The 10,000-nt window shown below is 59.9% G+C and overlaps 2 non-coding genes and 1 pseudogene across 2 annotated transcripts in view; all 3 read left to right on the top strand.

Annotated features, from left to right (window-relative positions):
- The first annotated feature begins 3,081 nt into the window (after positions 1–3,081).
- Positions 3,082–5,451, top strand: LOC145276095 (small subunit ribosomal RNA; annotated as a pseudogene).
- A 398-nt stretch (positions 5,452–5,849) lies between these two features.
- Positions 5,850–6,007, top strand: LOC145276094 (5.8S ribosomal RNA). Its single transcript, XR_013867835.1, has one exon. It is a non-coding gene; the product is annotated as a 5.8S ribosomal RNA (ribosomal RNA).
- Positions 6,008–6,598: 591 nt separating this feature from the next.
- Positions 6,599–10,000, top strand: part of LOC145276092 (large subunit ribosomal RNA) — a 5,721-nt gene continuing 2,319 nt past the window's right edge. The window contains exon 1 of the ribosomal RNA XR_013867834.1: positions 6,599–10,000. This exon is cut by the window's right edge and continues 2,319 nt beyond it. This is a non-coding gene — a ribosomal RNA (large subunit ribosomal RNA).

Below are 10,000 nucleotides of genomic sequence, written 5' to 3' on the forward strand. Positions count from 1 at the left end.
GGTAGGCGGCCGCGGGTTGCATGTGTGCCCGGGACAGCACCCCCATCCAACTAAGGGGTGTCCCCCGGGGGCCAGGGGGACCTCGTCCAGGTCGGCCGGGCGCTTCCAGACGCCTACCGACACCGGTCAGGTCGGCGAGGCTCCCGGCGGCCCCGAGCGGGACCACAGGTTGCGGAAGGCGTCCAAGTGAGCGGCGGCGACGCCAGGAGGCCCCCGGGGTCGACTCCGCGGCCCCCGGGTCGGTGTGCGGGCCTCCAGAGCTCGATAAAGTAGTGGTGTCGCTAGCGGTCGAGAAGGCACTTTTCGACGCCTACTGCCACCCCCACATGGCGGTAGGTGTAAAATCGGAATAGACCGGACCAGGAATGTCGAGGGGGAAAAAAATGACAAAGTCCTGGTGTGCCTAGGCGTCGAGAAGGCACTTTGCGACGCCTACCGACATCCCCATGTGGCAGTAGGCGTAAAACTGGAAAATCGCCGACCAGAAATGTCGCTTCGTATAATCGACGTTTTTTTTGACCACCATTTTCAGGTGTCGGAGGTGGGTCTGGACGAATACCAACACCATTTCTGGGGTTTTCCAGTTTGAAAGTTTTATAAAACATGTTCGGTAGGAAGCACACTTTGGTGTGTCGGTTCGTCGGAGCAGCGACTCTTTGCCTCGTGGTGGTCCGGAACGTCTCTACGGGCTTGTCGCAAAGGCGTCAGAAAGTGGCATCTCCGCCGCCTAGGGCTGTCACCGTTATCGCTGTCGCCGCGCTCCAACTTGTTTTGATCCGCCGCCTTCGTTCCTGCCAACCGTGCGCCCGCTCATCGTCGTTAGGTTATAATACGTGGTACGTGTGTGTGCTTCTCCGTGGACCTAGGGCTGCTCGACGTGTCGAACGATATGTTGGAACAACTAACGGCTCCTTTTCCTGGTTCCATAGTCGTCGTGGTACCCGCGTCGTCAGCCATATCTATGTCCACCATGTTTAGCCGATACGTTTGCTGCAGCTTCTGCTTCCGCCTCAGCGTTCGCCGCTCTCAGCCGCCGCTGTTGTTGCTGCCGTTCTGCCATTCAACCACTACCTGCGAATCTTTCGATGATCGGCCGAACGACCCATCGCTGTGCGACCGATAAATCCTCCGGATTAGGGAGAAACGCCGCCGCTCTCTGCCGCCGTCGAACGGAAAAACGTACATTGTAACGAACGAACGAACGAACGAACGAATTAACGAACGAGCGAACAAACAAACAAAAATAGCCGCGGGGGATGCACTATGTAGATCCTGATCCCCTTGTAACCATACGTACGTTGTTCGATGCTCTCCCGTCCTGGAAGTCGCCGCAGCAAACAGGAGGATGAGCAGCAGCAGGCGCCGCCGCCGTAACCGCCGCCTGCCTGCCGCCTCCTACTCCTGTCAGCGTCCGATCTCACAGCCGTGTGAACGTTCGCTGACACCCGATTTCTTTCCGTCTGGCAAAACCTTGGACGTCCCGCTCGCGGTACACGTGCTGCAGCGACTTCTCGTCCGACAACGCATAAGCGTCGACGTCTGCCGCCGCATCTTCTGATACGTGGACGGTGATAGCGCTAGTCCCTTCTTGCGCCACCTCCACCTTTGTTAGCGCCAAAGAAGATCGATCGAGCAGTCGTGGTCGCAGTCGATTAACCCGTTTTCACCGTCCGCAGTTCCCAAGCCGCCGATCAAGTCGTTGCTCTTCTTGTTCGTTCTTCCCATACCGTCGATTTGCACGGCTGCCGGATGAGCCATCCTCTGTCCGGCGAAGCGCTCACGTCAGTGATCGATACTTGCACCGACAGTCCTCCCGCTCGCGACTCGGTGCTCGAATCGGACTCGTTCGTTTTTATCTCGATGCGATTGTGAAAAGGGGGACCGGTCGTCAATGTCGTGTGTGTCGACGATGTTGTTCGCCCGGTCCGCCGCGTTGTTGTCGTTTTTTTTTTTTTTTTTTTTTTTCCCCTAACGTTCGCCGTCGCACGGACGAAAGGGTGAGAAAAAAAAAAAAAAGCTCGAAAAAGCCGCCCAAAAAAATCGGACCGAGGAGCCGCTTGCGAGAACGCGCCATGTGCACGTTGTCTCTCCTCGGTTTTCCGAGCACGAACACGACGCCGGTCGGTCGGTCGGTCGACGAAGGCGACGACGAAGGTGACGGGAAAATTTACGCCGCCGCTGCCCTGGTCCAGCTCCTCCCCGATGACGGCTGTGATGTTGACGTTGACGTTGGCGACGACGACGACGACGACGGAGACGACGACGACGACGAGACGGCATCGATGGCGACCACGATGACGACGACCTCGACGAGTTCAGTCTGCACCTTGACCTCCGATGTCCGTGTGCACTGCCGTCGTGCTGTTTGTCGTTTGTCGTATGTATCGCTGTCAAGGGTGCCGTTGTCGTTGTTGTTGTCGACGTTGTTGCTTGCTCTCTCGTCTCGGTCGGTTGGTACGTTGATGACGACGACGACGACGAAGACGACGACGACGACGACGAGACGGCATCGATGGCGACCACGATGACGACGACCTCGACGATTCCAGTCTGCACCTTGACCTCCGATGTCCGTGTGCACTGCCGTCGTGCTGTTTGTCGTTTGTCGTATGTATCGCTGTCAAGGGTGCCGTTGTCGATGTTGTTGTTGTCGACGCTGTCGTCTGTTCTCTCTTCTCGGCCGGCTGTGACGTGGACGTTGACGACGACGACGACGAGACGGAATCGATGGCGACCACGATGACGACGACCTCGGCGAGTTCAGTCTGCACCTTGACCCTCGATGTCCGTGTGCACTGCCGTCGTGCTGCTTGTCGTTTGTCGTATGTATCGCTGTCAAGGGTGCCGTTGTCGTTGTTGTTGTCGACGTTGGTCGCTTTCGTTCTTTGAGTCTCGGTCTCGGTCCAAGTCAGGGGAGAAACAAAAAAGAGGCCATCAGCGCGGGCAGCGCGCTTCTTCTGACGGCGAACCCCCTCGAAAAATAAATAAACACGTGCCCGTCGTTGTAGTTGTCTGTCTTATGTCGGTCGGTCGGTCGGTCGGTCTGTCGTTCTGTCGAAACAAAGTCCCAAATTCCAACGATACCTGGTTGATCCTGCCAGTAGTCATATGCTTGTCTCAAAGCTTAAGCCATGCAAGTGTAAGTTCACGCCACGCATTAGAACGGGCGAAACCGCGAATGGCTCAGGAACCGGACCTAATCCTCGGGACCGTATTCCTCCTCGGAGGCGATGGATAACTGTGGCAATTCTAGAGCTAATACATGTGACACAGGCCGCGATCGGTCGGCGCGCCGTCGTCGCCACGCCTCGCGCGCTGGCACCCGCGTCGGCCGTTCCGGGTCGCGGCGCTACATATTAGACTGAGACCGATGCGCGTCATTCCGTCCTCCCGTCGTCGGCGTTCCCGCTCGCGGGTCCGTTCGGTGGCGGGGCTCATAGGGCGGCGCGCTCCGCTTTGGTGACTCTGGATAACTCACTGGTCGATCGCACGAGCTTTCACGCCCGGCGACGGGTCTCTCGAGGGTCCGCCCTATCAACTGTCGACGGTCGGTTAAGTGCCTACCGTGGTTACTACGGGTAACGGGGAATCGGGGTTCGATTCCGGAGAGGGAGCATGCGAAACGGCTACCACATCCAAGGAAGGCAGCAGGCGCGCAAATTACCCACTCCCGGCACGGGGAGGTAGTGACGAAAAATAACGACGCGGGACTCTGTCGAGGCCCCGCGATCGGAATGAGTACACTTCAAATCCGTTAACGAGGACCAACCGGAGGGCAAGTCTGGTGCCAGCAGCCGCGGTAATTCCAGCTCCGGTAGCGTATATTAAAGTTGTTGCGGTTAAAAAGCTCGTAGTCCGAACTCGGGTTCGTGGTCGCGCAAGCGGCCCCGGGGCGGCGGCGCCATCGTCCGTCGTTGACTTTGGTCGTCCGTTCGCATTCCCGGCCCTTTCCGCCGGTGTCAACCGCTAGCATACCCGCCACGCGGTCCTGCCGGCGAGGTGGACGAGGAGGTCGTGATCGGGATCCGGGAAAAAAAAAACAAGTGGTCGTCGGTTCGGTTCCGGGAGTAGTCTAACGGGGGGGTGCTACGTGTGTGTGTTTGGGTGCGTTCATTCGCATCCCCGCACTCTGACCCCCGCGCTTCTCTCCCTCTCCCTTTCCGCGCGTTCCTCTTTTTTTTTGAACCCCCCGGTCCGCTCCGAGTCCCTGCTTCGTGTCTTGTCTGCGCGCGTGTTGCGGTCGGCGGTTTCTCCTCCAAGGGTGCTCTTAACCGAGTGTCCGCGGCGGCCGGTACGTTCACTTTGAAAAAATTAGAGTGCTCAGAGCGGGCTGTTCAAGCTTGCATACGATAAGCATGGAATGATGGAAGAGGGCCTCGTCTACGTCTGTCGGTCTCCGTCTACGGCGAGGCAATGATCGAAGGGAGCGGTCGGGGCCACTCGTATTGCGACGTTAGAGGTGAAATTCTTGGATCGTCGCAAGACGAACTGCAGCGATGGCGTGTGGCAAGCACGTTTTCCTCGATCAAGAGCGAAAGTCGGAGGTTCGAAGACGATCAGATACCGTCGTAGTTCCGACCGTAAACGATGCCGACCGGCGATCCGCCGGCGTTCGCTTCCATGACCCGGCGGGTAGCCTGCGGGAAACCAGAGTTCGGTTCCGGGGGGAGTATGGTTGCAAAGCTGAAACTTAAAGGAATTGACGGAAGGGCACCACCAGGAGTGGAGCCTGCGGCTTAATTTGACTCAACACGGGAAAACTCACCCGGTCCGGACACCGGTAGGATTGACAGATCGATAGCTCTTTCTCGATTCGGTGGGTGGTGGTGCATGGCCGTTCTTAGTTGGTGGAGCGATCCGTCTGGTTGATTCCGATAACGAACGAGACTCCGGCCTGCTAACTAGTGCGCCGATGTCAGTGATTTTTACGGCGGGCTCGCGTCCTCCGTGGCGCTCGGGTCCGGGTCGGTTTTCTCACGCACTTCTTAGAGGGACGGGTGGCAGAAAGCCACACGAGGCGGAGCGATAACAGGTCTGTGATGCCCTTAGATGTCCGGGGCCGCACGCGCGCTACACTGGAGGTATCAGCGGGGACTTCGCCCCGGCCCGAGAGGGTTGGGAAACCTCTGAACCACCTCCCGTGATAGGGATCGGGGCCTGTAACCAACCCCGTGAACGAGGAATTCCCGGTAGGCGCGGGTCAACAGCCCGCGTCGATCACGTCCCTGCCCTTTGTACACACCGCCCGTCGCTACTACCGATCGAACGGTCCGGTGAGGTCCTCGGATCTGGCCGACGACGCCGCCGGGCAGTGCGCGACGTGTCCGTCACGACACTCGTGCATCTACGCCTCGGCGTTCGATGCCTGGAGAAGACGACCGAACCCGATCGTTTAGAGGAAGTAAAAGTCGTAACAAGGTTTCCGTAGGTGAACCTGCGGAAGGATCATTACCGTTTTCCCGTTCGAGACTGGTTTGTTGTTTTCCGGCCTACCTCCTCTGTCTGTCGGCGTCAACGCCTCGAATGCGCGCAAACAAACCTATAAAAGGCGGAGCGAGAGATAGATTTGTGGTGACGCGGAGGTTTTTAAAGCCCCAGCTCTTCTTGCTTGCTTCCGCGTCTTACCACCTGTTTGTTTTTTCGCCCACCGCAAGTGATGGCCGCTTCTTCTTTGCCTTGTCGCCGCTTTATCGTTTTTTTTGTTTTTTTGCAGCCGCTGTGCCACCGCCGCTAGCTAAAAAAACAAACTACTCGCGACATTGCAATGCCGTCACGCCTCCTCGCACAGACCTCCTCGCACACTACTAAATCTATATAAACAAAAACTAATATAAAAAAACCAAGTGCTGAACCCTGGACGGGGGATCACTCGGCTCGTCCGTCGATGAAGAGCGCGGCCAGCCGCGATAACTGATGCGAATTGCAGGACTCAGTGAACATCGACACCTCGAACGCACATTGCGGCCCCGAGATCCCTTGTCTCGGGGCCACGTCCGGTCGAGAGGCGGAACGTTACATGTCTTTCTCCGTTAACGAAACGACATCTTGCCGTCCCCGTGCCCGCCCGGTCCTCGGCACGGTGGTAACCGGGACGTCGCAGGAGCGAGTGACGAGGGGGAAGAAAAATAAAAAAAGAATTGACTCCTTTCAATGTCTTTTTTTTTTTTAAAACCCTCTCCGGCCTCCTCCTTCGTCTCCCGCTGGCAGACCGCGGAGTCTTTTCCCTTTTCGACCGCGTGAAGAAACACTGTGGAGGAGGAGCAGGAGGAGTCTGTCCGAAAGCAGCCGAAGGGAGACCAAAAAAAAGTACCGACCTAACCGACTGCCGACGTAAGCGCCGCCTGCTCGTCTCGCTCTCTGCCTCATGAAGGTGTCTCTCAGCGACGCCTCGAGCAGCGCGACGAGCACGGCCGTCGCACCGTAAAAAGGTGGCCGCGTCGTAGGCAACGCAACGTCGGATGGGGAGGACCCACGCTTTTTTTAATTGTTGGCTTCTTCATTTTCGGTCGGACGGGCGCTATATCGGCCAGCCGTCGTCACACGGAGGGTACCGATCGAGATTCCTCTCCTCCAAACACCACACTCTACTAAAAACCGCCGCCCTCGGCTCGGACGAGACGACCCGCTGAACTTAAGCATATCGCTAAGCGGAGGAAAAGAAACCAACCGGGATTCCCTTAGTAACGGCGAGTGAACCGGGAGAAGCCCAACGCCGAATCCCGTCGCAAGTTAAAGGCTTCGGGACGTGTGGCGCATGGGTCGAAGGCAGCCGTTCGTTTTCGTCTCGCATAGTTCGGAGTTCCCTCGATCGGGGCCGCCCGCGGCGGGTGCCAGGCCCATTCGGTGCGGACGGCGAGCGACGGCCTTCGATCCGAGAGTCGGGTTGCTTGGGAACGCAGCCCAAATCGGGTGGTAAGCTCCATCCAAGGCTAAATACCGGGACGAGTCCGATAGTCGACAAGTACCGTGAGGGAAAGTTGAAAAGAACTTTGGAGAGAGAGTTCAAGAGAACGTGAAACCGCCCAGGGGTAAACGGGTGGGACCGCTCACCGCGATCGCGGGGGGACTCAGTCCGGTGCTGCCTAGGCTCGAGCCCAAACTCGATGTGTGTTCTTGAAAGAGAGGCCGTCGCGGCACAGGTCGTCGTTCGTCGTGTCCGCGGGGGACTCGTTCCCCGCGGTTCCAGCTTTTGTGCCCGCGTCGCCGACGAAGGAGACGGGCCCGCGTGGATAGCGGGAAGGGAAACGTGGTGACGACCGCGGCGTCGGTAGGTGGCTGCGTCGGTTGGCTGCGACGGAGGGACTCGTCCTCTCGATCGCTGCTGCCGCCGGGCCCTAACCCGCCGCATCCGTCGCCGCCGCTTCTTCTTTCCTCCTGCTCCCTCCGCGCGCGACTCCGCTGCACCCGTCCCCTTCATCATCGCTCGGCGTAATCATGGCGCGGGCGCTTCGGCGCGACTCCGCGCGGCCGGCACCGGACGCACTTCCCCTCCGGTCCGTCGTCGCGACCCGTTCCCGGCGTGCAGGTCGAACACGCGGGTTTTTTTCCGTAGGCGGCAGGCGTTTCATCACCCTGAAAACCCCCGTCTTCCCACCTTGTGAAGTCGGGGGCCACCGGCCGTCGGGCCCGCGAACGTAACTGCCCCTTTCTGCCGGGAACGGAGGAAATCTGACACGATCCGTTACACGTGGCGAGCCGGTCCGTTTTGATCCCGCCGGAAGTCGCGTGCGGGCGACGCACTCTGTGTGTCGCTCCTTAGGCGCCCCACCGTCTCGGGCGCGTGCGCGATGAGAGGCGGGATAGGACTGGCGCGGCCTCGCCGTCACGCACCTCGCCGACGTTTCGGGTTCTTGTCGGGGGCAACCCCGCCCGCGCCCGTTTCCGTTTCCGGAGAGGTCGCTCGGCGACGCTTTTTTACTCGAGCCGCCCGCCACCCCGGGTCAGCGACGTGCATCGGCAACCCACCCGACCCGTCTTGAAACACGGACCGAGGAGTCCTGGCCGTTCGCGAGTCGTAGGGGCCACCTCTGACTAACCCCGAAGGCGAAGCGAAAGCGAGAGAGCGTGTAGGAGGGCGTCGATCGGGAGAGGTGTCGTGGCAAAGTCGTCCGGGGGTCGTCGGGGGGTGTCGTCGGTCTCGTGCCGTCGTCTTCTCCTCGCCTCACCCGCCTCCGAGCCGTGCCCGATCCCGCCGGCGCGGCGTTTTTCGGCCTTCCGCCGTCGCTGCTGCGGTGCCCGCAACTTTTCCTTTTTTCTCTCTTCCCGAGAGAGATAGGAGAGGGAAGGCTCGTGGCTGACGTGCGGTTGTTTTTCCCTCCTCCCCGAGAGGGGACCGGCGCATCTTCCAAAAAGGGGAATTGCCGGGCGCCAGCTTCCATATCCTCCTTCCGCCCATCGGTGAGATCCCGCGGCTTGAACTAGTCCTATTTTGTCGTCGAGTTTAGGCGCTGCGCGCGGGCGCATCACCCCCGGGTCGGTTTCCCCTTTTTCCGAGTACGACTCGGCCGACTCTGGCGTAGCGAGCGACCAGGGACCCGAAAGATGGCGATCCACGCCCGGTCGGGATGAAGCCAGAGGAAACTCTGGTGGAAGTCCGAAGCGCCTCTGACGTGCAAATCGATCGTCGGAACCGGGTGTAGGGGCGAAAGACCAATCGAGCCGTCTAGTAGCTGGTTCCCTCCGAAGTTTCCCTCAGGATAGCTGGCGCTCGATCGTCGCAATTCCATCCGGTAAAGCGAACGATTGGAGGCCCCGGGGCCGTTCACGGCCTCGACCTACTCTCGAACTCGGAACGGGTGGAACGGGCCGACTCTCCCGAACGACGGAGCCGACCCATCCGGCCGCCGCCGCCAGCACGCTTCGCTGGGCGGTTGGTCACCTCGAATGCGAGTGCCAAGTGGGCCACTTTTGGTAAGCAGAACTGGCGCTGTGGGATGAACCAAACGTCCGGCTAAGGTGCCTAACGCGACGCCCATGAGATCCCCGAAAGGGTGTCGGTCGATATAGACAGCAGGACGGTGGCCACGGAAGTCGGAATCCGCTAAGGAGTGTGTAACAACTCACCTGCCGAATCGACCGGCCCCGAAAATGGATGGCGCTGGAGCGACGGACCGATGCCGGACCGTCGCGGCGAGGAGCGATGAACTTTCGCGCCGAAACGATGCCGCGACGAGTAGGAGGGCGCCGCGGCGAGCACGGAAGCCTAGGGCGCGAGCCCGGGTGGAGCCGACCGCGGGTGCAGATCTCGGTGGTAGTAGCAAATATTCGAACGAGACCTTCGAAGACCGAAGTGGAGAAGGGTTCCGTGCCAACGGCGGTCGAGCACGGGTCAGTCGGTCCTAAGACGCGGGCGAAAGTCTTCCCGAAAGGCGCCGGATCCGTTATGAAAGTGAAAGCGATCGAATCGAATCGAATCAAAAGCCAAACAAAAACAAAGCGGCCGGCCTCCCGTCGAAAGGGAATCGGGTTAATATTCCCGAACCCGGACTCGGAGAGGGCCCGGGGGTGGCGACGCTGTCGGCAGCGATGTCGGCGGCGCCCGTCGCTTCCCGGGCGAAACCGCGGTGACGCAAGCGAGCCCGGAGACGTCGCCGGGAGCCCCGGGAAGAGTTCTCTCTTCTTCGTAAAGGACCATGTCCGTGGAATCGGCTCGTCCGGAGATACGGAAAAGGTACCTGTAGAGCGCCGCGGCTCGGGCGGCGTCCGGTGCGCTTTCGGCGGCCCTGGAAAATCCGGGTCCGGTTTTCGCAGCTCTCGAGTCGGTCCGTACCCACCATCCGCAGCAGGTCTCCAAGGTGTACAGCCTCTCGTCGATGGCATCAATGTAGGTAAGGGAAGTCGGCAAAATGGATCCGTACCTTCGGAAGAAGGATTGGCTCCGAGGACCGGGTCGGTCGGGCCGTGCCCGCGCGAAGCGAGGAACCGGTACGGGGCTGTAGCGTTCGCTCCGTTCGCGCTTTGCGGCGAAGGCATAGGGGCCGCGGCGGTCCGTTGTGCGGCG

Source organism: Euprymna scolopes, unplaced genomic scaffold (genome assembly GCF_053919585.1).
Source record: "Euprymna scolopes isolate OS-2025 unplaced genomic scaffold, ASM5391958v1 sca700, whole genome shotgun sequence".
Taxonomy (NCBI): Eukaryota; Metazoa; Mollusca; class Cephalopoda; order Sepiida; family Sepiolidae; genus Euprymna; species Euprymna scolopes.